Source organism: Chiloscyllium plagiosum, unplaced genomic scaffold (genome assembly GCF_037043375.1).
Source record: "Chiloscyllium plagiosum isolate Xiang-an unplaced genomic scaffold, Cpla_swu_hap1 HiC_scaffold_10, whole genome shotgun sequence".
In the NCBI taxonomy this organism is placed as follows: Eukaryota; Metazoa; Chordata; class Chondrichthyes; order Orectolobiformes; family Hemiscylliidae; genus Chiloscyllium; species Chiloscyllium plagiosum.
This window is the reverse complement of record NW_028270148.1, coordinates 30574739-30602521: the sequence shown is the minus strand read 5'-3', so window position 1 is coordinate 30602521 and position 27783 is coordinate 30574739. Positions and strand designations below refer to the sequence as shown.

Here is a 27783-nt window from a genome sequence, read left to right as displayed (position 1 = left end):
TTTTAAAACCCATCATATACAAACAGTTTAAAATTGTTCGCAGGACTTGAAGGAATGTTGTTTTTGCTTCCGAGGACTTTCAGTTTGCTGATCTTTTCCCTCAGGTTCTCTCAATCCTTAAGATGCACAGAACAACTATTTCACAAATTATAATGTCTCTGATATATTGGTAAAAGCAACAGTATACAGCAACTGGTGGGGAAAAAAACTGGCTTTCTTCAGACACACACTTTCACGGTAACATATTTTAGATACTTTACTGAATACAGAAACACGCCACCTGCCCTTTGATTAGACTCACGGCCTCTGCCACTATTATTCACACCCACAAACTTTTCAGCTAAGCAGATACATATTGTCAAGTCGATGGTCTTTGGCATCTACAACTGGGCACAACTCGACAAACCAATAAGCAACCTGTTGCTGGCCGAATCTCACTTTGTGTGGGGACTGGGCCACCTACACACATCTTCATCCATGGCTTGAACAAAGCAGCAGTGCGAACACCACACACAACCAGTTTTAGTAACATGCTTTTTTAAAAATATAGCAATTTCTTCCTCAGTCCTTTGTTGTAAAACAGTCATTTTGTTTACAATTCAGTCCACAATCAAAAATAAAGCAATTGCTCTTTAAAAATCTGGCCTTTACAATATCAAAGTAAGTGACAACAGTTCATTGCAAAAAGTTACTATACCATGAGTGTGAAATTTATGACAACTTAGCGAACCCAAATTACCACTAGATTTCAACCCATTTCTTATTTCAATATATTGTAAAGCTAGCAGATAACACAAAGCCTCTATTCTATGACTACAACAACCTAAGATTTACTGGCATGATAGCGGGGCTGAGAGGCTGTAGCCACACGGAGAGACTTGGAAAATCAAGACATCATTTCACTGGAGCAGAGAAAAACATTGTTAAATAGTATGAAAAGGAGAAAAGTTTGAGCTTTAACCTAACTAGAATTCTGTAATAACTTTTTCTTGGAGCTCAGTCTTGAGGAGTTGATCTGCTTTACATTTCACACCAAAGCACAAGAGATCAATTGATTCTTTTTTACCCTCAAGTGCATGTCAGCTTTGTTCCTTTAAGGAAAAGCTTTGAACTGCAGCATTAATATTTAACATCACTGAAAACATCTCATTATTGCTGTGTGGAAGACAGAAAATATTTTCTTATTTTGCCAAACTTACTGTGGCAGATTGAATCATTAACTGGTTCTTACTTTGAGGATTTTGTTTTGAATTTTCAATGTTATTAGCAGTTGGATGAATAACTTGCTGTTGCATTAAAAATACCAAAGACCAAGAGTTTAACAGCAAAAAAGATAATTAAATCACCATCAGTAACATAGTAGTTGGTGGAATCTTATAGGAATCTGAATGATATGGGTCATGGTGAGATTTGTGGCAGAATCATGTGAGACGTCTGTTAATGACTACCTCAACATTAAAAATCACTCAACACCAGGTTATAACCCAACAGATAGCTTTTGGAATGCTACGTTGTTGCCTCACTCCGAAAGCTAGTGCTTCCATATAAACCTGTTGGACTATAACCTGGTGCTATGTGATTTTTAACTTTGTCCATCCCAGTCCAACACCGGCACCTCCACATCGTGGCTACCTCAACATTGGCAGCATCTTGCTCCGTCTTTATGCTATTGACAAGTGTTAGAATCCTCACTAATATTTCAATTATTTTACTTTATTATTTCATCAATTTTGGCGAGGAGCTGTGAATTGGGAACTGTGAACTAATGATGACTTTTAGACTGTGGGTAACAGCTTGTGCTAAAAGGAAACAGAACAAACAAGTTTTTGTTTATTTATCAGGCCAGGCCTGGAAGTTTGTTTGCTGATTTGCAAGTGATTCATCACCAGGGAAGGGCATTACGTTTTAACAGATAGTAGAAGTTGGCCATTAATGAGGTTAGTACCTGAGAATTGGTTACAGCAAGTCTGGAAAAGACCTTATGTTCAAGCAGGGTGGCACGGTGGCTTAGTGGCTAGCACTGCTGCCTCACAGCGTCATGGACCTGGGTTCGATTCTAGGTGAATTGGCGATGCTAAATTGCCCATAGTGTTCAGGGATATGTAGGTTAGGTGCATGAGTCAGTGGTAAATGTAGAGTAATAGAGAATGGGTTTGGGTGGGATAATGTTCGGAGGGTCGGTGTGGACTTAGAGTCATAGAGATGTACAGCACGGAAACAGACCCTTAGGTCCAACCCGTCCATGCTGACTAGATACCCCAACCCAATCTAGTCCCACCTGCCAGCACCCAACCCATATCCTTCTAAACCCTTCCTATTCATATACCCATCCAAATGCCTCTTAAATGTTGCAATTGTACCAGCCTCCACCACTTCCTCTGGCAGCTCATTCCATACACGTACCACCCTCTGCATGAAAACGTTGCACCTTAAGTCTCTTTTATATCTTTCCCCTCTCACCCTAAACCTATGCCCTCTAATTCTGGACTTTCCCACTCCAGGGAAAAGATTTTGTCTATTTATCCTATCCATGCCCCTCATAATTTTGTAAACCTCTATAAGGTCATCCCTCAGCCTCTGACGATCCAGCCAGAGCTCAAATCCTCCCCAACACTGACAACATCCTTGTAAATCTTTTCTGAACCCTTTCAAGTTTCACAACATCTTTCCGATAGGAAGGAGACCAGAATTGCATGCAATATTCCAACAGTGGCCTAACCGATGTCCTGTACAGCCGCAACATGACCTCCCAACTCCTGTACTCAATACTCTGACCGATAAAGGAAAGCATACCAAACGCCTTCTTCACTATCCTATCTACCTGCGACTCCACTTTCAAGGAGCTATGAACCTGCACTCCAAGGTCTCATTGTTCAGCAACATTCCCTAGGCTGGAAATGTGTTGCTGGAAAAGCGCAGCAGGTCAGGCAGCATCCAGTTAACAGGAGAATCGACGTTTCGGGCATAAGCCCTTCTTCAGGAAGGGCTTATGCCCGAAACGTCGATTCTCCTGTTCCCTGGATGCTGCCTGACCTGCTGCGCTTTTCCAGCAACACATTTCCAGCTCTGATCTCCAGCATCTGCAGACCTCACTTTCTCCTCAAACATTCCCTAGGGCCTTACCATTTTGTGTATAAGTCCTGCTAAGATTTGCTTTCCCAAAATGCAGCACCTCGTATTTATTTGAATTAAACTCCATCTGCCACTTCTCAGCCCATTGGCCCATCTGATCAAGATCCCATTGTACTCTGAGGTAACCTTCTTCGCTGAGGTAACCTCCACTACACCTCCAATTTTGATGTCATCTGCAAACTTACTAATGATACCTCTTATGCTCACATCCAAATCATTTATGTAAATGATGAAAAGTAATGGATGCAGAACCGATCCATGTGCACTCCACTGGTCACAGGCCTCCAGTCTGAAAAACAGCCCTCCACCACCATCCTCTGTCTTCTACCTTTGAGCCAGTTCTGTATCCAAATGGCTAGTTCTCCCTGTATTCCATGAGATGTAACCTTGCTCACCAGTCTCCCATGGGGAATTTTGTCGAATGCTTTACTGAAGTCCATATAGATCACATCTACCACTCTGCCCTCATCAATCCTCTTTGTTACTTCTTCAAAAAACTCAATCAAGTTTGTGAGACATGATTTCCCATGCACAAAGCCATGTTGACTATCTCTAATCAGTCCTTTCATTTCCAGAAACATGTACATCCTATCCCTCAAGATTCCCTCCAACAACTTGCCCACCACTGACGTCACTAGTCTATAGTTCCTTGGCTTGTCCTTAATACCCTTCTTTAACAGTGGCACCACATTAGTCAACCTCCAGTCTTCTGGCACCTCACCTGTAACTGTTGATGATTCAAATATCTCAGCAAGAGGGCCAGCAATCACTTCCTTAGCTTCCCACAGAGTTCTATGTTACACCTGATCAGGTCCTGGGAATTTATCCACCTTCATGTGTTTCAAGACATCCAGCACTTCCTCCTCTATAATATGGACATTTTTCAAGATGTCACCATCTATTTCCCTACATTCTGTATCTTCCATGTCCTTTTTTACAGTAAATACTGATGCAAAATACTCGTTTAGCATCTCCCCCATTTTCTGCGACTCCACACAAAGGCCCTACTCTCTCCCTAGTTACCCTTTTGTCCTTAATGTATTGTAAAAACCCTTTAGATTCTTTTTAATTCTATTTGCCAAAGCTATCTCATGTCCCCTTTTTGCTCTCTTGGTTTCCCTCTTAAGTATACTCCTACTTCCTTAAGTATACTCCTACTTCGAAGGATTCACTCGATCTATCCTGTCTATACCCAACATATGCCTCCTTCTTTTTCTTAACCAAACCCTCAATTTCTTTAGACATCCAGCATTTCCTGTACCTACCAGCCTTTCCTTTCACCCTGACAGGAATATACTTTCTCTGGATTCTCATTTCTGAAGGCTTCCCATTTTCCAGCCGTCCCTTTATGTGCGAACATTTGCCCCCAATCAGCTTTTGAAAGTTCTTGCCTAATACTTCAAAATTAGCCTTCCTCCAATTTAGAACTTCAACTTTTAGATCTGGTCTGTCCTTTTCCATCACTATTTAAAAACTAATAGAATTATGGTCGCTGTCCGAAATGCTCCCCAACTGACACCTCAGTCACCTGCCCTGCCTTATTTCCCAAGAGTAGGCCACTTTTTGCACCTTCTCTCGTAGGTACATCCACATATTGAATCAGAAATTTTTTTGGTACACATTTAACAAATTTCTCTCCATCTGAACCCTTAACGCTATGGCAGTTCCAGTCTATGTTTAGAAAGTTAAAATCCCCTACCATAACCACCCTATTATTCTCACAGAAAACTGAGATCTCCTTACAAATGTTTTTCTCAATTTCCCTCTGATTATTAGGGGGTCTATAACACAATCCTAATAAGGTGTTCATCCCCTTCTTATTTCTCAGTTCCACCAAAATAGCTTCCCTGGACATATTTCCGGGAATATCCTCCCTCAGTACAGCTGTAATGCTATCCCTTATCAAAATCTTTTGAAGGGCCTGTTTCCAAACTGTAGGGATTCTGTGATCAGGTGTTGAATTAAGGAGGCAGTCAGACTGTCAGGGAGTGGTCAGAGTTTGAATTGGGTTTTGGGCCTCGTTTTCTGTGGAAAAGGAATCTTACTTTTGATGTTACAAGTTGAAGGTTTGAAATGTCGCAACTTAACGTCCCCTGAACAGCTTTTGGAAGCTTTGAGAATAGTAAACGAAATATTTCTGCTGAAAACTGAGTGAACTGTGAAGGTGGCCCTGACTGACACCTTCAGAAAATCAATCAAGAAACCATCATCTATTCCTGTGAAACCACACATTGTGAAAATCACCTAAGAAATCTCGCCAGTTTTGTTATTTTCTTTCATTTGTCCTTTAACCGTGTGTTTTTGGCTATCTGTCTTTTGTGTAAATGGAGATGAAAACAGAGGTTTTTGGGTTTAAAGCGCAGACCAGTTAGATTACTTTGTTGTTTAATTTTTGTTCCACTGAAGTTATGATATTGTTAATGAACTGCTCAGTGTTTTGATTAAGATACAACCCAGTGTCAAGAATTGACTGCTTGTAAAGTCTGGATAGGTGATGCAAAAGTCTGGTTGGAATCTTAGGGCAATTTCGAGGGTTTTTGAAGGTTTAAATTTTACTGTGTTGTGCATACACCAGTAGAAAGACTGATTTGGTATGGCTGTTTCTCTCTCTCTCTCTCTCCGTGTTGCAACACAAGCATCATAGCAAGTTTCTCACTGGTCAATAGCGAGTTGCCAATTGAAGCAGGTTATTGCTTTTTAAACACCTTGTTAATGGTCCAACTCGCTTCATTTTTATTTAACTTCCTATCTTACCCTGCGTGCCAAACAAGCTACATGTAAAAATTAAAGCAGGTATCTGGTGAATTCAGCTGGTCATTTACATCAAAGGACCTTAATGTTGGACACCAGGGGCCAACATCTCAGGGTGCACTCCATGGATACCTGCCACTTCCATCTTGTGTTCAGGGACATTTGTATCCATAGGTTCTTGCTGCATATCAATACTGCACATCAGGCTGCATCAATAGCTATCATCATAATGCTGAGGCAAGAATACTGTGTGCTTAGCTGTTGGCCCCAGCTCCTAGTCTGGACCAGGCTACACCTCCAGGCTCTTAACTTACTACAATGGCATTCACTCAATCCAAGCATGCCTGGATGCTCATGGCATCCCTGCCTTGTACTGCTTTGTCTTTGTGTCCTGTGCTCCCTCAACCAGAGATACTGGGCCCTATTACTTCTGTCTTGACTTGCTATTTAGCACAGACGTAGACGTCATGGTTGTCAGTAATCCTCAGTCAAGTGAAGGGAGATAGTCTTTGCTCAGAGGGTTGACTACAGTTAGACAAGGCCAACCTTTGATACCAGTCCAGGGGTTAGACACAGAGTTCTTACGTTCTCGACTGGTTTGTCATGAGGGACCTTATCTAAAGCCTGGCTAAAGTCCACACAGACCATGTCAAATTCATCGGACTCCTGCTTCCCTCCTCAAAACTTCAATCAAATTTGCCAAACACAGACTTCCATTCACAAATTGCTGCTGACTATCCCTGATTACTTCATTCCCCTCTCAGAATATATTGTCCCTCAGAATTCTTTCTTGTAACTTTCCCACTGCTGAAGCTAGACTGACTGGCCTGTGATTTCCTGATCTATCTCTTCCTCCTTCTTTTAATAAAAGCGGAATGTTAGCAACCTTTGAGTGCTCTCGCTCCTCACCTGTTGCCAGAGAGGATTTGAAAGTAACTGCCAGGACTTCAAATATCTCCTTCCTTACCTCCCTCAACATAATGAATATCTTTCTTTACTAATCAAGGCATAGAATATAGCAGCAGGAAAGTTTGTCATGAACTGTATAAACAGCCACAGCTGGATCATGAGTACATTTCCTACAATGTAGGAAAGTTACATAACATCACAGGAGCAGCATGGTGGCTTAGGGGTAGCACAGTGGCCTCAGTGGTTAGCATTGCAGCCTCACAGCACCAATTCCTGCCTCAGGTGACTTCCTCTGTGGGGTTTGCACATTCGCCCTGTGTCTGCATGGGTTTGCTCCTAGTGCTCCGGTTTCCTCCCACAGTCCAAAGAATTGGCCATGCTAAATTTCCCACAGTGTTAGGTGTGTTAGTCAGGGGTAAATGTAGGGAAATGAGTGTGGGTAGGTTACTCTTCGGAGGGTCGGTGTGGACTTGTAGGGAATCTAATCTAATCTACTGAAAGTCTACAAAGAAGATTTATGAAGTTTTCACCAGGAATGGAAAATTTCAGTAATGTGGAAACACTATATAATTTTTTAAAAAAATGTTTTAAACACAGAAGGCTGAGACACTTAATTCAAATACATATAGGATTGAGTTATAATCAATAACCTTCACTTGGCCAAGCAAGTCAGGAACTAAATTGTGAAAGTTCAGTTTGATGTAAAGCACTTCCTATAATGGCCCAGGTTAAAAGTAAAGTCATTGGTTTATGGTTTCATGACTGTTTTATGGCTCAATGTAATGTAAACTTAGGATAATGATTATGTGAATGGTTTTATGTCAGTTTATTTTTAACTTCAAGTATGTAGTGGGCCTGTGTACGTTCATTGCGTTTGGTTAGTTTTAACTTAACATGTTTTAGCTAGCAACAGTTATTGTGGGGTCATATATGATATAAATTGAATTAGGGCTGAGTCAGCACAGCTTCAACAAGGAGAGTAGAGCCTGACAAATCTGCTAGAATTTCTTGAGGAGGTAATGGGCAAATTAGACAAAGGAGAGCCAGCAAACATGATCTATTTGGATATTCCAGAAGGTCTTTGACAAGGAGCCACACAGGAGGCTGCAAAACAAGATAACAGCCCATGGTGTTAGGGGCAAGCTACTGGCATGATTAGAAGTTTGGCTGACTGACTGAAGGGACAGAGAAAGGATAAAGGGGTCTTTTTCAGGATGGTAGCCAGTGACTTGTGGAGTTTCCCTGTGGTCAGTGTTGGGACCATAGCTATTCATGTTTTACAATAACGATCTGTATTAAGGAACTGAGGGCTTTGTTGCTAAGTTTGCAGATTACACAATGATAGGTGGAAGGATAGGATGTATTGTAGAAGCAGGGAGGCTGCAGAAGTCACTAGGAGAGTGGCCAAAGAAGTGGCAGATGGAATGCAATGTGGCAAAGTTTGTGGGTATTTTCAAAATGTGAAAAGGCTTCGAAAATGTGAAGCACAAATGGACTTGCGAGTCCTAGTTTAGGATTCTCTTAAGATTAACATGCAGGTTCAGTTGGTAGTTGGTAGTTGGGAAGGCACATACAAGAGGGCTGGAATATTAAAGTGGGAATATACTGCTGAAGCTGTTTAAGGCTCTAGTCAGATGACTTTTGGAATATTATGAGCGGTTTTGGGCCCTGTATCTAAGGAAAGATGTGCTGGTGTTGGAAATGGGCCAGAGGAAGTTCCTAAGAATGATCCTGGGGATGAAGAGCTTGTGATGTGAGGGGCATTTGAGGACTTTGGGTTTGTACTTAATAGAGTTTAGAAGAATGAAGGGGGAGCTAATTGAAACTTACACAATACTGAGAGGAAGTGCAGATGCTGGAGATCAGAGTCAAAAAATATGGCACTGAAAAAGCACAGCAGGTCAGGCAGCATCTGAGGAGCTTATGTCTGAAATGTCAACTCTCCTGCTCCTTGGATGCTGCCTGACCCGCTGTGCTTTTCCTCCACCATACTTTTCGACAATACTGAGAGGCCTGTTTAAGGCGGACACGGAGAAGATGCTTCCATTAGTGGGACAGACTACAACCTGAGGGCACAGCCTCAGAGTGAACGGACGGCCCTTTAGAACTGAGGAATTTCTTCAGCCAGATGATAGTGAATCTGTGGAACTCATTGCTGCAGAAGGCTGAGGAAGCCAAGTCATTGAGTGTGTTTAAGATACAGATAAATAGATTCTTGATTACTAAGGAGATCAAGGGTTACTGGAAGAATGGGGTTGAGAACCATATCAGCCATGACCAGGTGGTGGAACTGACTCGATGGGTCAAATGACCTAATTCTGTTCCTACATCTTATAGCAATGTTGATCGTGTATTGTCCATGCATCGTAAAGCCAATTAGCGTTAGGATGCCTCTGATTAAGCACAATGGGATTGGCTAGCAAGAGTTTATAATTGCTGATTCTCTGTGGTATATTACACAGAAGACTGATGACAGAAGAACTACTTCAGGAGAAAGTGAAGACTACAGATGCTGGAGATCAGAATCGAGAGTGTGGTGCTGGAAGAGCACAGCAGGTCAGGCAGCATCCGAGGAGCAAAAGGATGAAGGGCTTATGCCCGAAACGTTGATTCTCCTGTTTCTCACATGCTGCCTGACCTGCTGTGTTTTTCCAGCATCACACTCTCAACAGAAGAACTACGTCAATCAAGTGAAGACACGTACCCAGTTAGCTAGCAACTGTGACTTAGTGTCCCAAAGTAGGTCAACTGAAAACTACTGCTTGAAGAGGATCACTTCTTTTGTGCCTGTTTTGATAAATTTATTAACTCCTTTGCAAGTTGAAATTAGAATGCTTTTTTTATTCATTTGTGGCTGGGTCAGCATTTATTGCCCATTTCTACTTGTCCTCAAAAAGACGATGGTGAGCTGCCTACTTAAACTGCTGCAGTCCACATACTGTGCATTGACCCATAATGCTGTTAAAGCAAAGGGATTTCCAGCATTATGACCCAACGACAATGAACAAATGCTGATATATTTCTAAATCAGGATGGTGAGTGGTTTGAAGGGGAACTTGTAGGTGGTCCTATATATCTGCTTCCTGATGAAAGGAGTGGAGCTATGTGCGTGTGATGCTAATCAAGTGGGCTGCTTTGTCCTGGATGGTGTCAAGTTTCTTGACTGTTGTTGAAGCTGCTAGTGGAGAGTATTCCATCACACTCCTGATGTGTGCCTTGTCGATGGTGGTCAGGCTTCGGGGAGTCTGCAGGTGTGTTGCTTGCCACAGTATTCCTAGCCTCTGAGCTGCTTTTGCAGCCACCTTGATTATATGGCAAGTCCAATTGAGTTTCTGGTCAATGTTAACCCAAAGGATGTTGACAGTGGGGGATTCATTGTTGGTAACACCATTGAATGTCAAGGGGCAGTGATGAGATTGTCTCTTATTGGAGTTGATGATTGCCTGTTAGTTGTGTGGTGTGAATGCCACTTGTCAGCCAATGCTGGTTATGGTCCAGATCTTGTTGCATTTGAACATGAACTGCCTCAATATCTGAGGAGTCGTGAATGGTGCTGAACATTGTGTAATAACAAACATCTTCATTTCTGACCTTATGATGGAGGGAAGGTCATTCATGAAGCAGCTGAAGGTGGTTGGGCCTAGGACACTACCCAGAAGAACTCTTGCAAATGAGAATAGAATCCTATCCCTCAGTATCTTCTCCAGCAGCTTTCTTATCACTGACGTCAGGCTCATCGGTCTAAAGTTATCTGGATTATCCCTGCTACTCTTCTTAAACAAGGGGACAACATTAGCAATCTTGCAGTCCTCCGGGACATCACTTGGAAATTCATACCACATTTTAGAGTGTGACAGCGGCACTGATAGACTTATTGAAGAGATGCAGAAACTTTCAGTGGATGGCAGACAGTCAGAAGGCATTTGACAGCCTGAAAGCTGTGTTAACCACTGCCCCAGTATTAGTCACAGCTAATTACACAAAGCCACTCGAGGCGGCTATCAATGTGAGTGATGTAGATCTCAGTGCTGTGCTTTTACAAGAAGATGAGGAGAAGATAGAAAGACTGATCTGGTATTTCTGCAGGAAATTGAATATTCACAAACAGAAATAGTCCATGATTGATAAGGAGACCTTGAACTTGGTATTGACATTACAACATTTCAACATTTATATTGCCAGTAATGTATCTCAGGCAATCATATACACCTAATAAAGCTTTTGGAGGAATTTAATGACAAAAATTCAGGACTGTTTAGATACAGCTGATTATTGTAGCCATTCAATTTGAAAATTACACATGTGGTAGAACAAGAAAATGTGATTGCCAACATGTTTACGTGACTTGGATGAAGGAAGTTGGAGGAGTTTGATGGCAGGAGTAAACGGACTGAAACAGAAGTATTAGTGAATGCTTGTATAGTCAGAGTCAATGTAATGTACATGTATTGTAGTGTACTAATAGAGTAAGACTAAAGCTTTTAAAATGAAGCCATCTTTGTAAAATGATTGTTCATTTTTTTTATAAAGGGATGGGGAGGTGTGATGATGCTGTTACTTCAAAAAGGTTATTTTTGTCCTGGGTGGTTTTTGAAGAGAGGTGGTAAAGGCAGAGGTGCAGAAAGTGATGAGGGGTCCAGCCTGAATCAGTGATGCTTTTTTCAAACGATTTAACAATGGAAGGGGAGTGGCAGGTTCTCCCAGTTCAGGATTGTCTCTTTTTTTAGGGGTAGCAGTCACAAGATGTTGGAATCCAAAAGCATTGCAAGCTTCAGTAAACGGTTCCTAACTGACTTTTTCTGAAATCTCTCTGGATGGTTTTCCCTCCTGCCTGTAAGAGTCTGTATTTGAATTTACCTTTTGGCTCAGTGGTGTGTTTAAGGTATGTTACTATATCGGAACAGTTAATTAGTTAAGTTGTTGTATCGGGTTGGTTAAGTTTTCCAGTAGTTAAGTTATTCTAAATTCTGCTTGCTTTTGTTTGTATTTTAACTATAGTGTTTTAAATAAATTTGTTTTGCTTAAGGCCGAGTGCTTTGGTCAGTTGCATAACACCTGGAACATCCACTTCACATCTACCTTCAAAATAAGAAAAAGTTATGGTCTAAGCTACCTTATTAAAATATTTTGAGAGGGTCTGGCCTTGTCCATAACATTAAATCTGTTCAAAGTCTGTCCACTTTGCAAGGTAATAGTATAATACAACATGATAGATTGTCAATGTGAAGGCAGGACCTCATCCCGACAAGGACTGTGCTGAGGTCATTCTTACAATGCTATCATGAACAGAGGCATTGGCAGATTGGTAAGGATGTGGCCAAGTATGCTTTTCCCTCTTGTTGGTTCCCTCATCAACTGCTGCAGATCCAGTCTAACAGCTATGCCCTTTACTGACCAGTTGATCAGTACCACTACTGCCGAGCCACTGTTGGGGGTGGACATTGAAATCCCCAACCCAGAGTACATTATGCGCCCTTGCCACCCTCAGTGCTTCCTCCAAGTGTTGTTCATCATGGAGGAGTAGTAAGTGGTGATCAGCAGGAGAATTATTGGCCCATGTTTAATCTGAAGCCATGAGACATCATGGGGTCCAGAGTCAATGTTGTGGATTCCCAGGGCAACTTCCTCTGGACTACATATCACTGTGCTGCCACCTCTGCTAGGTCTGTTGTGTTGGGATGGTGATACTGGCGTCTGGAACATAGTCATTCTCATGGATTCATACCTTACAGACAATTTCAGACTTGACTAGTTTGTAAGAAAGCTCTCCCAATTTTGGCACTAGCGCCCAGACATTACTAAGGAGGACTTTGCATGGTCCATGTTTCTGTCATCAGCTTTTCTGGTGCCTAGGTAGATTCCAGTGGTCTATCTGATTTCTTCTGGAATAATTGAGGAATATTCTCCAGGATCTTGCTCAAGTCAAGACTATTGAAGTGCAAGCTTTCATTGTGACTGTGCAGAGCATTAAAGGCGAGGAACATCGTCCTTTACATACATTCACTCATGCATTTCCAAGAACAGTGGCGAGATGGTGAAGAGAAACAAACATAATACAATCTTTCTCTTCCTGATAAGGATTTCCCTAAAGACTGTATGGAGACACATTTTGACAAAGTGGAAATAAATGGTCTGTGTTGAAGGCTTGAATAAGGAGAATTACTCACTTGCTTTGTATCTTCTCACACAGATTTGAGGAGTTATTGGAAGAACTAGTACGCTGATTATCAACAGTTGAAGCATGTAATGAATGCTCATTCCATGACCAATAAATCCTGGAGTGCAACTCAAACCTGGAGCTCCTGGTTTAGAGATGCAAGATCTTCCAATTATGTGATTTGATCTATTATTGTCACATGTACCAAGATACAGTGAAAAGTACTGCTTTACATGTTATCCTGCAAATTATACCTTACATACTTACATCAAGGTAATAGAGCAGATTGCAGACTATAATGTTACAGCTACAGGGAAGGTGCAGAGAAAGATCAACTCTAATAATATGAGCGGTCCATTCACAAAGTCAAAAAGAACACCAAGTCTTCACACAGATTCAGCATAAATCTGCAGCTGACACGAATACGGGACCAATGCGTAAGAATGGAGTTGATATTGGGCACTGAAGATTTGAATAGCATGGAGTAAAACCACATGAAGGTAGTCCTTTTAAAATGTAGTATGGAGGTAGGGTAATGAAGGAAGATGGCATGGTCAGCCATATAAAATGATACAAACAGGTAAAGGAAGAATGGGGGTAGAATGCATACTGTTTGTTCTGAATTATTTACTGATAAGGGAAACAATAAGTCGGTCTTATTTTCATCACCAGGAACCCATGCATACTAATTCCAAATGCTAATTTCAAAAGTGAAATTCTAATGGAAAAACCCTTGTGAGGGCATCTATGTAAAACTGTCAGTGCACCATAAGAGATAATCAATGCTCTGTAATGTGCTTGAGGCTATAGTATTCCACTCAGATTTCATACAGCATCTGTACCTCCACGGTGTGCTGGAAATGTATAAAAATGCTTCAAGCTGTTTTTTTATTCTGAATATAAATAAAATAAGAGCACCGTCCAGACTGAGATAATTCATTCAATTTTTGTGACTCATAACATTTCTACACACTAGGTGCTTGTCTCCTGTGAGTTACTCACACCAAGCAGTCATTCGAGGTCAACTTGAATGGTGTTCACTTATTTCATATGGAGAGTTTTGTATATTTTATAAGCCTGAGTCAGCCAAGTTGTCTTGACTCATGAGCACTTCCTAGAATTATACACCCACACATTCTGATCAAATCGATTTCAGACCTAGTTAGTACATTCCCTGGATAGTAAGAATCACTGAGCTACTGTATTGCGCACTGTTCAAAATAAACATGGACTTCTAAGTAACATGTTCAATATATTGTGAGTGACTTGATGGGTTTATTGGAAATATCTACAGAAAAATTATCCCAGCATTATTTTATGATCCATTTTAATAGCTGTGTTTCATTAACTCTTGAGCTGCCTGAAATGATCATCCTGAGGTTTGCATATTGCAAAGAATATGCAACCCAATGACCATCAGTTAGTTACATTCTGAGGATGTTATATGGGTTTAACAAGGTTGAAAAGGGGGAAAGCGCAGTGCTATGTGTGTCCAATTCATCTTTGCCCAGGAGACCCCTGCTCCTTAAAAAGCTTTAAACTTCCCTGACAGGGCCTCAGCTGTGTGGCTCTCAGACTTCTCAAACATTGGAGGGTTTGCTCCCACAGCAGTTCAAATTGTTTTGGGATTTGAATGGCATCAAAAGATCTGAACTGATGTGCAGTCATGATCATGCTGCCTTAGTCTGTCAGTCACCTGAACCACCCCATAGAAAGGAAGTGTTAAAATGACACTGTGACCAGAAAAGAACAGCAAGACCAGTATTTGGGATTTTGACTCTAGCTTTTATAATTGTATCCAGAATATAACATTTTGTAACAAAAACTGGAATTGCTGGAGAAAGTCAGCAGGTTTGGCAGCCTCTGTAAGTGGAAGGAGAGCTACCATTTCGAGTCCATTGACCCTTCTTCAGAACTATTCAAAATGCTCCATATCACCATCAAGGTGGGCACTTAGGACTCATGCCTCATATGCGGTTCATCAACTCACCCTCACACATCCACCAACACTGATAATCATTTCCCATAGCCTGAGCATACTCCAGGTATTCAACGATAAGAGGCTCATCATCCAAACATAGTGCTCCCCAGTCACTGACTTCCTTCCTTCTGTTGAAGGGCAAGTGGCACATGACAGAGGGGAGCAGAGCAGGAGGTATAAGCTCATCCATCTGTTGAGCTCCATGGAGGAAGTGGTTGCAGCATCACAGAGTCTTACACAATAATAAAACACACATTTGGTGTCACGATTCACCCAATTCTGTCTCCGCCAAATCCGATCTCCCCTTTCTCAACTTCTGCTTCTGGATGCCTGAAGGCTTCCAGCTGCCTAGTCACACCAGCCTCAAGAAATGAGAACAGTACATTATCAATGAAGTGACCCAGAATTGCATGAGTTCATCTGTTTCCAGTGTGTACAGGGTGAGCTACCTTCCTAACGAGGGGCACCCTACAGATCACAGCTCAAACAGCTGGAGTCCGCGTGTATACCAGCCAAAAGGTGCTATCTCCGAGGGATGAGGATTTCATGCCTGAACACTTTGGAAAGGAGATTAAATTGGAACATTGTATTGATGCTTAGCAATGAATTGAGGACAAAATGGGAAGAGTGAAGATTTTCACACAGGTCAAAGAAAATAAATAAAACTGATCCTCATTGAGAACAAAAAGAGATGATGGGTTAGAAACAGCACTGAAAGGCATCATTACTACGCTGAATTTCATGTGCTACAACGCAGCAATCAACAGCAGTCATTTTGCTAAACCATTAAACTGTTTCAGTGGCACAAGGTCTATACAAAAGATGTTGCTGCACTATTTGAAGAATGGCCAACATACTTCTCCCATCAAAAATATTCCCAAAAACAGACTAAGTCATTATCAATTTCGTGGCAGTTTATGATGCCAAGCTGTGAATAAATTGCTGCCTCTTTGGAGAGTGCTTCACCTCCAATTCTCTCTCCTTTCCTGTGCACCACCTTTGTAGACCAGTTCTGTTCAATTAAGTCTTAATTAGAAAACTCTCACAGATGGTTATCAGTGCTTAAGTACATAGAACTCCAGGGAAATGTACTTGCCTTTTCGAGAAAGGTGACTTTGTTGATATTTCAGCGCTGTCTCACATACTAGACTGTTTTCTAAGGTTTATACTGTTTAAATGATATGAATAGTACAGATATGGAATAAAAGGGTGAGTTTTTATATTCCCAAAACTAGTATATTGAGGCACAATGCTAAGGTTATTGCTGAAAATGGTGGAGGTAATAGAATATTGGAATGGACAGAAACCGGATAGATAACAGGGAACAGACAGTAGGGTTCAGTGCTGGGGTTCTCAACATTTCATAATTCATATAAATGACTTGAATGAAGAGGCTGAAGTTACAGTTGTTAAAATTTCCTGTCATAATGACATGTAGGAAGGTAAGTTGAGAGGACCTTGGGAAGCGACAAAGGGATATTGAAAATATAAAAGCGTGGGCAAAGATCTGACAGATACAGTATAAATGTGGGAAGCTGTGAAATTGTCCATTTCACCAAGAAGAATTAAAAAAAGCAAATAATTAGGAATGCTAATAGAATGTTATTGGTTACCGTTAAGTGAAATGAACATAAAAGCACAAAGATCATGCTTCAGGTTTTTAGAATATTGGTGGGGACATATCGGGAGTACTGTTTACAGTACTGGTCTTCTTATGAAAGGATAAATACACAGGAATTATGTTAGAACCCTTGCTAATTTTTAATTTTATTTTTAATTGATCAATTTTGATTCATTATTTGGATGAATGAGCAGGGAATGACTGATGGACATTCAGACAACTCATGTTAAAAGGAAAAATAAACAGACCAAACAAGATTTGTTTGTTTGTGAGGCTGGGCCTGGAGGTTAATTGCACACCGACCCTTTCTTAAATAGGCTCTCCCTGATACAGAGAGCCCCCAGGAATAGCATCATGTTTAAACAGATAACAGAAGTTGGCTACTCATGAGACCAATACGTAGGAATTGGTTCCAGCAAGTAAGGAAGAGGCCATATGTTCAAGCCAATGGCAATTATTGAATGGTAATTGAAGCTTCAGGAAAAGTCAGTCTATCAGGGAAGAACGAGACATAACGAGGTTGTTTCATGAACAATGTTTTCTAAGAGATTGTTCTGGACTGCTACTGAAACAGCACAAACATTTGACAGCTCCTTGCCTAATCTGATATGCTAAAGAGTAGAAAACTGAGTTAGAAGTATTGCTGCCTATGCTTGGGTGAATCGTGAGTAAAATTAAGGACTGCAGATGCTGGAAACCAAATTCTAGATTAGAGTGGTCCTGGAAAAGCACAACAGTTCAGGCAGCATCCGAGGAGCAGGAAATCTTCTGTGCTTTTCCAGCACCACTTTAATCTAGAATTGGGTGAATCGTAACCAACATTTCTGAAAAGCAGCCAAGGAGTCCACATTTATAACTGTGAAACAATGCACCATGAAAGCCATTTAAGTAATCTGGTGAGTTTTGTTATTTTCTTCTATTTATTCCTTAACTGAGTTTGTTTGTCTGGCTGTCTGTCTTTTGTATAAATGAAGGTTAGAAACAAATGTTTCAGGTTTAAAGCACATATGTTAATCAGCTTACTATTTCCACCTCAGAGTTCCCTCCATTCTGCTTCCTGAAGTTAATGACCTTTGTTTTGCCGACATATTTGGATAGATTGTTGTTTTTACACCACGCTGCCAAGCATACAATCCCTTTCCTGTATTCCGCCTCGTCATTATTTGAGATCCAAACTACAATGGTGGTGTCATCAACAAATTTGTAAGTGTAGTTGGGGTTGAATTTGGCCATACAGTCAGGAGTGTATAAGGAGTATAGTGGGGTGCGAGTATCCAACCTTGCTGGGCACTGGTATTGAGGATTATCGTAGATGAGGTGGTGTCGCCTATTCTTACTGATCGTGATCTATGGATCAGTTGAGAACCCAATTTCAGAGGGGAGAATTGAAACCTAGATTTTGGAGTTTGGAGGTGAGTTTGTTTGGAATTACGGTGTCAAAAGCAGAACTGTGTCAATAAGTAGGAACCTGTTGTATGTATCCTTGTTACCCAGATATTCCAGGTTGAGAGTCGGGCCAGGACATCGCGTCTGTCATGGACCTACCTTGCACCGGTAGGTGAATTGAAAATGATCAAGGCAATGTGGTAGGCTGGAGGCGACATGAGCCATGACCAACCGCTTGAAGTACTTCATAATTGTGGAGGTCAGAGCCACCAGATGCTAGTCATTGAGGCACACTGCATAATTTTTCTTTGACACCAGAATGACAGTTACTAAGTAAATGTGAGGACTGCAGATGCTGAAGATCAGAGTTGAGAGTTTGGTGCTGGAAAAGCACAGCAGGTCAGGCAGCATCTGAAGAGCGGGAGAATCGACATTTCGGGCATAAGCCCTTCACCAGGAATGAGGCTTGTGGGCCGGGGTGGGGGGGCTGAGGGATAAATGGGAGGGGGTAGGGTTGAGGGAAAGGTAGCTGAGAATGCAATAGGTAGATGAAGGTGGGGAGAAGGTGACAGGTCGGAGAAGAGGGTGGAGCGGATAGATGGGAAAAACGATGGACAGGTCAAGAGGGTGGTGCCAAGTTGGAGACTTGTGGCTGGGATAAGGTGAGTGGAGGGGAAATGAGGAAACTGGTGAAATCCACATTAATCCCGTGTGGTTGCAGGGTCCCAAGGTGGAAGATGAGGCGTTCTTCCTCTGGGCGTCGGGTGGTTAAGGTTTGGTGATGGAGGAGGCCCAGGACCTGCATGTCCTTGGTGGAGTGGGAGGGGGACGTTGAATTGTTCAGCCACAGAGCAGTGGGGTTAGTTAGTGAGGGTGTCCCAGAGATGTTGGTTGTCTTCTTGAAGCAGACATCAGATTGTAGTAAGGAGAGGTTAAAAATATCAGTGAATACCCCCACCAGCTGGTTCACACAGGGTCTAAATGCATGATTGGGGCCACCATCCAGGCCAGGAAACATAGTCAGAGGATCAGTTCATAGACTATATTTATGCCACTTTCTTCAAACAATTTTAGACTGGAGACGTTTCTTAGAAAAATATGTTCTGAACCTACCAGGAACAGACTGTTTTTCACTTGCTGATGTGCAATGAGATAAGGTTAATTTAATATTGTAGTAGAGGATCCTATTGTAAAATGATTGAATTTGATGTTCAATTTGAGAGTAAGGGATATGAGTTCATTACCAGTGTCTTCAGTTTGAATTCTATAAGGGCAGCTATTCGTTTATAACAAAGGAGTTGGCTAATGTGGGCTAAGTGAATAGTTAAAAGTAGGCTTGATACAGGAGGTAAGGAGACACAGTTCCCATTCATAAAAGAAACAAGATGAGCCACCCTCAGTGCCATGGACTTTCCTCTGAGTGCATTTCCCGAAGAAACCATCGCCTTGATTAGTTTCCAAATGGAACACTGATTGGGAAGCACAATACTGGGGGACTTCCAGGGATTTTCTTAGACTGCCTGGTAACACCTAATCCCTTTCTGCCTTCACACAACTAATCTGTGATGTGACTGCCTCCCTATCCATGCTATCCATATTAACTTCTGCCTTACAAATGCATAACAGTGACCCCAGCCACTGCTCAGATATGAATCCTCGAGATCAAGCCTGTTTAGCCATAAAGCTAAACATGCTGGGAGGATGTTCCCCTTGTGGAGACATCTTAAACATGGAGACAAAAATTTCAAAATTAGGGATCTCCCACTTAAGATGACAATGAGGAAGTTTTTCTTTCTTGCAAAGAGTATTTGGGTTTGGAATTATCTTCCACAGCGTGCTGTAGAGGCTAGGCATTGAATACATTTGGAGCTGAAGTAGACAAATTGTGGATTAAAAAGGGAGTGAAGTGTTATCGGAGGCAGGTAGGAAAGTGGAGTTAAAGCCAGAATTGCTTTACATGGTAACGGTTCTGAATGGTTTAATATTACAGGCCACATTAAGTTTCTTGAAGAAGGGCTCATGCCCGAAACATCGATTCTCCTGCTCCTTGGACGCTGCCTGACCTGCTGCGCTTTTCCAGCAACACATTTTCAGCTCTGATCTCCAGCATCTGCAGTCCTCACTTTCTCCCACATTAAGTTTTCCCCAATCTGATGATGTCATAGAGTCTCACGCAGAGAAAATGATGAATCTTATTCGAGTTCTCAATGGAGACAGATGTGTCATCATTGTCTCCCGATTGACTAGTCAGACACAATAACTAAGACTATATAACTTGTACTTATTGCTATCCTGCTGTAAACTACATTTTGTTAAAACAAGTGTTTCTTCTCATAAAGAATCATTAGTGGTTCATTCTCTATAACTATTAAAAAAGTAGGTTTTAAGACTCAAAAAAAAGTGGAAAGTCGGATTGATAGCAGCCGTCTTCCTAAAACATTAGCTGATAATGTTTGGTACCATAGCACATACAACAACAATCAGATCAAGCATGGCATTATTGAATAGTGAAGCAGGCTGCAGGGACTGAATGGGCTTCTGCTCCCCCACTTCATAATCCAGATGTTCTTACTGGTATGCAAGGGTGCAAAACATGACTTCAGCAGCTGCCAGGAACTTAATTCTTGTGGTGGGTTCAATTTAAGACAGAAAACTACTTTAGTCAACCCTACTGGAAAATAAATGAGCAGGTCAATGAAGAATAACAAGAATATCTTGCAGCAATTGAATGACAGAAAGGAGGAGCAAACTTCAATTCCTCTATGGTAAATGAAGCATTTCTTAAAATGTTGCAATGTTGGAAACACACTCACTATTTCCCACAATTAATCATTATCAAATCTGGACCAAAATCTATTGTTTAAAGCCCATCCAGTTGTAAGAGTTAAACAGACATGTTGTAGTTATGCAATTAGACATTGCTAGAACTCCGCACTCCTCTAAAAATGATGCTACTGGCTCTTCTGTGCCTATTTGAAAGAAGCCAGTTTAATGTCTTATTCAATGCTATTATTTTACGCCTCTCTTTCCCAATCTAACCAAAGAAATAACCAACAGTTCCTTTATTCATTTTCATCAATGACCAGGACAACATTAGCAGCTAGCAAAACTGCCTCATTTGAAAAAAAAGACATTTTCTCAGGAAACTGAAAGACAACAAAATCTACATTTATCTAACTAGACAATAAAATCTATATTTAACTAACTTCTATTACACAGAGGATTTATGTGTGGCTGTTAATTTACAGGCAATCTTCTCTCAGCACTAGTAATTAGTCTTCTATTGACGTCAGATAGAATTATAGAAATTAAAACACAGAAGTCCATCATAGCCTTTTCAGTGCTAGCTCCCAAATATAGCTATTTACTCTAATCCCATTTCCTTGCAACCATTCATATTCTCCCTTTTGAATTCAACTTATTAGACAAGGACCCAAGGGCACATCCTCAGGGTGAAGGGATGACTCTTGAGACCTGAGATGAGGAGGGATTTCTTCAGCCGGAGGCCAGTGAATCTGTGGAGCTTATTGTCACAGAAGGTTATAGAGGCCTAATTATTTAGTGTAGTTAAGACAGCGAAAAATAGGTTCTTGATTAGTAAGGGGATCAAAGGTTATGGGGAGGGAGCAAGAGAATCGGGTTGAGGAACATATTAGCCATGTTCTATTGGTGGAGCAGAAACGCCTAATTCTGTTCTGATTTCTTCTAGCCATTTTGACTAATCTATTAACAGTTTTTGCCTTAATAGCCATTTGTGGCAATGTACTCCATGTTATCATGTCATTCCATGTGCTTAGAAGTTATGTTAACTGCGTCTTTATTCTTACATCATCCTTTGTTGCTGGAACAAAAACATAAATTGCTGGAAAAACTCAGCAGATCGGGAAGCAAAGCAGACTTAAAGTTTCAGGTCCAATGACCCTTCTGTAGAATTGACGGCCTGGGTCCAGTGACTCTTCTGCCAGACTTGCTGAGTTTTTCCAGATTTTGTTTCTGATTTCAAGCATCTGCACTTCTTTTGGTTTTTCTCTTGTTCCTAGGATTGGCTTGTCTCCAAAACAGGGTTGAGATTGTTGTAAGCATTTAACTTGCACCAGCACCTTGTAAACATAACAATTTGCTGTTGGCCGTAATTTTTAGCAGTTGCTGCGTAAAGCCAGTGCTACCTGTACTGTTCAGTAGCTGCATTTATCTGAAGGAGACTGAATATTGCATGTGTCTGACGCTCCTTCAAGGTAGCCTGCATCACTTAAAGGCTTCGGTAATGTCGGGGGTTCTTGGTGACCTGAAGCTATGTTGTAAATTTTTGAAGCATGACTGAATTGACTTCATTAAGGCGTTCGACAAGGTTCCCCATGGGAGACTGGTTAGCAAGGTTAGATCTCATGGAATACAGGGAGAACTAGCCATTTGGATACAGAACTGGCTCAAAGGTAGAAGACAGAGGATGGTGGTGGAGGGTTGTTTTTCAGACTGGAGGCCTGTGACCAGTGGAGTGCCACAAGGACCGGTGCTGGGTCCTCTACTTTTTGTCACTGACATAAATGATTTGGATGCGAGCATAAGAGGTACAGTTAGTAAGTTTGCAGATGACACCAAAATTGGAGGTGTAGTGGACAGCGAAGAGGGTTATCTCAGATTACAACAGGATCTGGACCAGATGGGCCAATGGGCTGAGAAGTAGCAGATGGAGTTTAATTCAGATAAATGTGAGGTGCTGCATTTTGGGAAAGCAAAGCTTAGCAGGATTTATACACTTCATGGTAAGGTCCTAGAGAGTGTTGCTGAACAAACAGACCTTGGAGTGCAGGTTCACAGCTCCTTGAAAGTGGAGTCACAGGTAGATAGGATAGTGAAGAAGGTGTTTGGTATGCTTTCTTTTATTGGTCAGAGTATTGAGTACAGGAGTTGGGAGGTCATGTTGCGGCTGTACAGGACATTGGTTAGGCCACTGTTGGAATATTGCATGCAGTTCTGGTCTCCTTCCTATTGGAAAGATGTTGTGAAACTTGAAAGGGTTCAGAAAAGATTCACAAGGATGTTGCCACACTTGCAGGATCTGAGCTACAGGGAGAGGCTAGACAGGCTGGGGCTGTTTTCCCTGGAGCGTCAGAGGCTGAGGGGTGACCTTATATAGGTTTACAAAATTATGAAGGGCATGGATAGGGTAAATAGGCAAAGTCTTTTCCCTGGGGTCGGGGAGTCCAGAACTAGAGGACATAGGTTTACGGTGAGAGGGGAAAGATATAAAAGAAAGCTAAGGGGCAACTTTTTCACGCAGAGGGTGGTACGTGTATGGAATGAGCTGCCAGAGGATGTGGTGGAAGCTGGTACAATTGCAACATTTAAGAGGCATTTGGATGGGTATATGAATAGGAAGGGTTTGGAGGGATATAGGCCGGGTGCTGGCAGGTGTGAATAGATTGGGTTGGGATATCTGGTCAGCATGGACGGGTTGGACTGAAGGGTCTGTTTCCGTGCTGTACATCTCTATGACTCTATGAATATGCAACAAGAGACTAAGGACGGGGAATATACGGAGTGGATATTACCCCTTGTGGGATAGTCTCAGAACAGAGGGCATAATCTCAGATAATGAGCAGCCCGATCAAGGCAGAGATGAGGAGGAATTTCTTCTGTCAGAGCAGAATGGATCTTTACTGCAGAAAGCTATAGAGATTGGGTCATTAAGTATATTCAAAGTTGAATTAACCAGATTTTTAATCAGTAAACAAATAGGGAATGGACTGGAAAATCGAGTTGAGGATTGTCAGATCATCCATGACCTCACTGAATGGCAGGGAAGACTTGATTGGGTGAACGGCCACTTCAATTTTGATGTCTTGTGACCCAACAGCAATGACTTTTTCAAACAATGCAGTGGAGGTCTTCGTGTACCAAGTGAGGAGGAGTGATACTCTATATGTGCAGAGGTTATGATGGTAGTTGGAGAGGGGAGGGGATAAGGGAAGTGTGGAGAAAAGAAGGTAGTAATTGCAAGAAGGTCTTCAGACATAAATAGGAGATAGTAACAGAAGTCAATGCCAGGAATCTAGTTGCAAGAACATGCATGCAGTAAAGGATGAAGTGAAATATCTCACATGAGTTCTGATGAAGTGTAATCATGATCTACAATATCCCACAGATATTATCTGATCTGCTAAGTATTCCCAGCATTCTCTTTTTATTTTACACAAGGCGTCAAGTTAAGATACTTCATCTGCATATGGTAACGCTTTCTGTATGCAGCACAAGCTTTATCCACGGTTTGTAGGTGTTGGTGTTGGATTGGGGTGTATAAAGTTAGCAATCACACAACACCAGGTTATAGTCCAACAGGCTTATTTGGGAGCACTAACTTTTGGAGCACTGCTCTGAAAGCTTGTGCTTCCAAATAAACCTGTTGGACCATAACCAGGTGTTGTGTGATTTTTAACTCAATTCACAATAGCCTCATCACACAGTTATCAACAATCTCTATGAATCAGCACTCAGCCTTCAATTCACATCCTTTCGCTCAGGTTCATGTATTTAACACTGTAACAAATCTTGCACTGACAACTCAAAACAAGCACCTATTCAACAATAACATCAACCAGACAAGACATTCTCTGACGAGTTCTGTTGTTCCTACAGGACAAGGTAGCACACAGCAGAAAGAAATAAGAGTGAATTGGAGGGGACCAAGCCCCTCAGCACATTTTAATGACCATGAAACACAGAAAATAGGTGCAGGAGTAGGCCATTTGGCCTTTCAAACTTGTAGCATGGAAAGGGATTGGTGATGATGATGGTATTTGTTCACCTTGTCTTCATCCTCTGGCCTCACATCTCCCTAAAGCCATGATTCCTTCTGTCTCTCAAGTTGCAAGAAGTGTGAGTGAACAATGCTTACTTTGTTCCTTTCCTGTCCTCGCAACTAAAGGCAAGAAGTCCTCCAGCACTCATCTGCACCCATTGGAGAAGCATCCCAGAATAATGGAAGGAACATGAATCACAAGCACTAAAGGAATGCAGATGGATGATCTGGCTATTTTTGAATAAATATATTGATAAAATTGGAATTCATTTTGCAGTTTCTGGGTTTTTCTTTTGTTTGTTCATCTGTTGGCAGAAAAAAAAAAGGTTGGACTTTTGCCTTCACTTCAGATACTGCAAAGTAAAGCCATTTCTTGACATTGATATTCCATGTTTTAAAAATCATCCTACTCCCTGGTATTCAGGTGCCTGGTTCTCAGATGCAGGCTGGAGTCAAGCCTCCCACATCTCAAGGCAGACCCGAGACAGCTCCTGAGATATGTGAAAAGGTGGTTAAGCAGGTAGGAACACCTACTTCACTTTACTGGGACTTTGGACCTGTTCAAATTATGGATATTCATTTCCCCTCCGTGCTCCTCAAAGCCTCCTTGCTCCCATCACAACTGCTCTGCTACCTTCTCCTGCTAATGTTCCTTCCATACTTCTTTCATTCACCTGATTTCCTTCCATATGCTATGTATTCTCCACCATCATTCTTACAGTTTCCAATAAATAGAGAATCAAAGGGCTATTGGCAAGTCTGGGAAAGTTTTGAAATGCTCCTGAAACTGACATAATAAGTCAAAAATTACATGACACCGGGTTAAAGTCCAACAGGTTTATTTGAAACCACAATTTTTCGGAGTGACGCTCTTTCCTCAGGCAGCTGAGTGTGATTTTTGACTTTATTCACCCCAGTCCGGTACCTCTACATCATGACATAATAAGCAAAGATTGACCGAAAATCTCCTCTGCAAGCCTTACAACCTTGTGAAACTGCCAATCAAACATAATAGCCTATAGTATTTATAATTAAAGTTTTAATCCATTTAACACATCTTATCTTGTCTACATAAGCAAACTTTCAATTTAAAAAATCACATCAAATCACAAATAACTTATTAGAACCTTGTAAAGCTGTCAGTCAAAAAAGCTAACCCCCACCTCTGCAAATGTTTAAGCAGAGTCAAGCTGAGCTAAGTTCATTAACCATTCCCAGAACTTAGCCAATCCTTCATAACATGGCTATCCAGCAATTACGATGACAGAAACAAATCGTCTGCTTTGTTCCAGATCTTTGTTACAAATGCTTTGTGGAACTCTCAAAATTGTGCTACCTCAAACTGTATTGGCAGGCGGTTTTGCATTCCATTCAATGTCATGTTTAATTGTGCATGGTTAAGATGGGAAGTTGATTGTAATGCGGGGTTTTAAAAGTGCAACAGTGGGTTCAAATGAGCATCACCACTGACTCTTGTCATCAACCTGCTGCTCTATATTCTGCCAGCTGATATTAAATATCTGCTCATAAATATGTTTAGTAACATTGCCCCCTGTTCATTTAACATTGTAAGTGATAATACACACTTTGAACTTGAATGTTGCTTTTTTTCCATTTTGTACCTGGAAAACCGTGATCCCAGTTTAGCTCCCAGGGCTGCTGCTGATACTGGCTTTGTGCTTGACAAGTTCTTTCTCTCCTCCTTCTCCACTTAGGCCTCAAATTAAAGTAACAGACCAGGCCTTGATGAGACAATCAAAGAAGCATTTTTAAACACAGAATGCATAGAAATCAGAAGCTTACTCACCAGCCAGCTGTAAATGTTGAGTTAATTAAATCTTCAAACATCAGATCATAATAATTTTATAAATAAGGACAGCAAGTTATATGGAAAAAAGGTGGGTACGCTCTGCTTGCCTTGGTCAGTCACAATTGCTTTGAACAACACACAACAAGTTTGAGTCACTGACCTACTTAGATTGTCACATTTCTATGACCACGAAAATTTTCCATTATTACTTTCTATTCTTATAAACAGCTAAAAGAATATTGCCCATCATCACAAGGGAGTTGATATATAAATGGGTAGAAGTTAAGGCACAATTGCAAAAAATTTTGGTTAGACACTTTCTGGGATGTTGTGCACAGTTCTGGCCACCATTCTGCAGGTAGAATATTTTGGATTGAGGGGATGCAGCACATGTTCATTGGAATTATATTAAAGGATCGCAATATGTGGACAGATTATCATAAGTCGCCATGTACTTTCTCGAGTGGAGAGGATTAATGGGTGACATAACTGAAGTGTTTATGATGATTAAGTTAGGATGAAGGGTACTGTAATTAGATTAGATTAGATTACTTACAGTGTGGAAACAGGCCCTTCAGCCCAACAAGTCCACACCGACCCGCCGAAGCGCAACCCACCCATACCCCTACATGTACCCCTTTTTACCTAACACTACGGGCAATTTAGCATGGCCAATTCACCTGACCTGCACATCTTTGGACTGTGGGAGGAAACCGGAGCACCCGGAGGAAACCCACACAGACACGGGGAGAATGTGCAAACTCCACACAGTCAGTCGCCTGAGTCGGGAATTGAACCCGGGTCTCTGGCGCTGTGAGGCAGCAGTGCTAACCACTGTGCCACCGTGCTGCCCTATGGTACGCATAGGATAAATAGACAAGGTCTTTTCCCTGGGGTGGAGGAGTCCAGAACTAGAGAGCATAGGTTTAGGGTAAGAGGGGAAAGACATAACAGGGACCTACGGGCAACATTTTCATACAGAGAGTGGTATGTGTATGGAATGTGCTGCCAGAGAAAGTGGTGGAGGCTAGTGCAATTGCAGCATTTAAAAGGCATTTGGATGGGTATAGGAATAGGAAGGGTTGAGAGGGATATGGGCCAAGTGTTGGCAAATGGGACAAGATTAGATCAAGATATCTTGTCGGCATGGACAAGTTGGACTGAAGGGTCTGTTTCTGTGCTGCACATCTCTATGAATCTAATGAATTTGATAGGGAGAGAGAGAAACAAAAAGTAT

General features: G+C 41.5%; 1 protein-coding gene across 1 annotated transcript in view; it reads right to left on the bottom strand.

Moving 5' to 3' along the window:
• The window catches only part of LOC122552709 (ALK tyrosine kinase receptor-like), a 1076775-nt gene that overhangs the window by 483514 nt on the left and 565478 nt on the right, over window positions 1-27783 (bottom strand). The gene's annotated exons all lie outside the window — the stretch shown is intronic.